The sequence below is a fragment of the Arachis stenosperma genome, chromosome 1 (genome assembly GCF_014773155.1).
Source record: "Arachis stenosperma cultivar V10309 chromosome 1, arast.V10309.gnm1.PFL2, whole genome shotgun sequence".
NCBI classification, from domain to species: Eukaryota; Viridiplantae; Streptophyta; class Magnoliopsida; order Fabales; family Fabaceae; genus Arachis; species Arachis stenosperma.
In genome coordinates, this window is record NC_080377.1 from 118,809,787 (window position 1) to 118,812,790 (window position 3,004).

Genomic DNA, 3,004 nt, shown 5'->3' on the forward strand with positions numbered 1-3,004 from the left:
GGCTTTGATTGCTGTCCGAGTTTCATATTTCAAATTGAACTCGGAGAGTTCTATTGCCCATTGAACCATTCTCCCTGCAACATCCGTCTTTTGGAGGATTTGCTTCATGGGTTGGTTCGTACGGACTCTTATTGTATGAGCCTGAAAGTAAGGTCGTAGTCTTCGTGAGGCTATCACTAAGGAGTAGGCAAACTTCTCTAGTTTGTGGTACCTTAGCTCAGGGCCTTGTAGAACCTTACTGGTAAAATAGACCGGGTGTTGACCGACCTCGTCTTCTCGGACCAGGGCTGAGGAGACAGCCCTGTTTGCCACGGATAGGTATAGGACGAGGTCTTTTCCCGGTATTGGTCGGGTTAAGATAGGAGGTTGGCTTAAGAATTTTTTGAACTCTTGGAACGCCTCCTCACATTCCGGAGTCCATTCAAACTGGCATCCCTTCCTTAACAAGGAGAATAATGGAAGGGATTTTAGTGCCGATCCTGCCAAAAATCTGGAGAGGGCTGCAAGTCGGCCATTGAGCTGTTGAACCTCTCTTAAACAAGTCGGGCTCTTCATTTCTAGGATGGCTCTGCATTTGTCGGGATTGGCCTCAATCCCTCTTTGTGTTAGCATGAAGCCTAGAAATTTCCCTGCTTCTACTGCGAAGGCGCATTTTGCGGGATTTAGTCTCATCCCATGCGACCTTATAGTGTTGAAGACTTGTGAGAGGTCGGTTAAGGGGTCGACTTCTTGCTTGGTTTTTACTAACATGTCGTCGACGTATACCTCCATTAAGCTCCCTAAATGGGGGGAAAACACTTTGTTCATCAGGCTTTGGTACGTGGCTCCTGCATTCTTCAGTCCGAATGGCATGACCACGTAGCAATAGTTGGCTTTTGGTGTGATGAACGATGTTTTCTCTTGGTCGGGCTCGTGCATCGGGATTTGGTTATATCCCGAGTAGGCGTCCATGAATGATAGGTATTGGTACCCTGAGCTGGAGTCTACTAGGGTATCAATACTTGGTAAGGGATAAGGGTCCTTAGGACAGGCCTTATTCAGGTCGGTATAGTCGACGCACATCCTCCATTTACCGTTTTGTTTTTTGACTAGCACTACATTGGCTAGCCACGTTGGGTATTTGACCTCTCTGATGAAGCCGGCTTCCAGGAGCGCCTGTACTTGCTCTTCTACTATGGAGGCCCTCTCTGGGCCGAGTTTGCGTCTCCTTTGCTGTACAGGTCGGGACCCTGGGTAAACCGAGAGCCTATGAGACATGAGCTCGGGATCAATCCCGGGCATGTCGGAAGCCTTCCAGGCGAAGAGGTCGGAATTAACTTTTAGGAGTTCACCCAACCTTTGTTTCAGGGTTTCCCCTAGGTTGGCTCCTATGTAAGTCGTTTTTCCTTCCTCTTTACCGACTTGTATCTCCTCGGTTTTTCCTCCCGGCTGGGGTCGTAGCTCTTCTCTTGTCCTTGTCCCACCTAACTCTATGGTGTGGACTTCTTTGCCCTTTCCTCTCAGATTCAGGCTTTCGTTGTAGCACTTCCTTGCCAATTTTTGGTCTCCCCTCACCGTTGCTATTCCTCCTGGAGTCGGGAATTTCATGCAGAGGTGAGGAGTTGACACTACTGCTCCAAGTCGATTAAGGGTAGTTCTGCCAACTAAGGCATTGTAGGCTGACCCTTCATCGATGACTATAAAGTCTATACTCAGAGTCCTTGATTTTTCCCCTTTTCCAAAGGTGGTGTGAAGGGGTAAAAATCCCAGTGGCTTTATTGGCGTATCCCCTAACCCATATAGAGTGTCGGGGTAAGCTCTCAGTTCTTTTTCATCTAACCCTAGTTTGTCGAAGGCGGGCTTGAAAAGGATGTCCGCCGAGCTTCCTTGGTCTACTAGGGTTCTGTGGAGATGGGCGTTGGCTAGGATCATAGTTATCACCACGGGGTCATCATGCCCGGGGACTATCCCTTGCCCATCTTCTTTCGTGAATGAGATAGTGGGGAGGTCGGGTGTCTCATCCCCGACCTGATAGACTCTTTTGAGATGTCTTTTGCGAGAAGATTTGGTGATCCCACCTCCCGCAAATCCTCCTGAGATCATGTGGATATGTCTCTCTGGGGTTTGTGGTGGCGGATCTCTCCTGTCCATGTCATCCCGCTTTCTCTTTCCATGGATGTCCGACCTCTCCATGAGATATCTATCAAGCCGGCCTTCTCTAGCCAGCTTTTCTATCACATTTTTGAGGTCGTAACAGTCGTTGGTGGAGTGACCATATATTTTATGGTACTCACAATACTCGCTGCGACTTCCCCCTTTTTTGTTTTTAATAGGTCTTGGGGGTGGCAGCCTTTCAGTGTTGCATATCTCTCTGTATACATCAACTATAGAAGTCTTTAGAGGAGTATAAGAGTGATACTTTCTGGGCCTTTCGAGACCGGGTTCTTCCTTCTTCCTGACTTCCCTTTCCCTCTCCCTAGGGAGGAAGTGGGTCCAGGTCGTGAACCTAGGTCTCTTAATTTGGCATTCTCTTCCATGTTGATGTACTTCTCGGCCCTTTCTTGTACATCACTTAGAGAGACGGGGTGTCTTTTAGATATGGACTGTGAGAAGGGACCTTCTCTAAGTCCATTGACTAACCCCATTATTACTGCCTCCGTGGGCAGGTCTTGGATTTCTAAACATGCTTTATTGAACCTTTCCATATAGGCTCGTAGAGATTCTCTGACCTCCTGTTTTATCCCCAGGAGGCTCGGTGCATGTTTTACCTTATCTTTTTGGATTGAGAACCTCATCAAGAATTTTCTTGAGAGGTCTTCAAAACTGGTGATGGATCTTGGGGGAAGGCTATCGAACCACTTCATCGCTGCTTTCGACAAAGTGGTCGGGAAAGCCTTGCATCTCGTAGCGTCGGAGGCGTCAGCTAGATACATCCGACTTTTGAAGTTGCTAAGATGATGCTTTGGATCCGTAGTTCCATCATAGAGGTCCATATCAGGGCTTTTGAAGTTCGTTGGAACTTTTG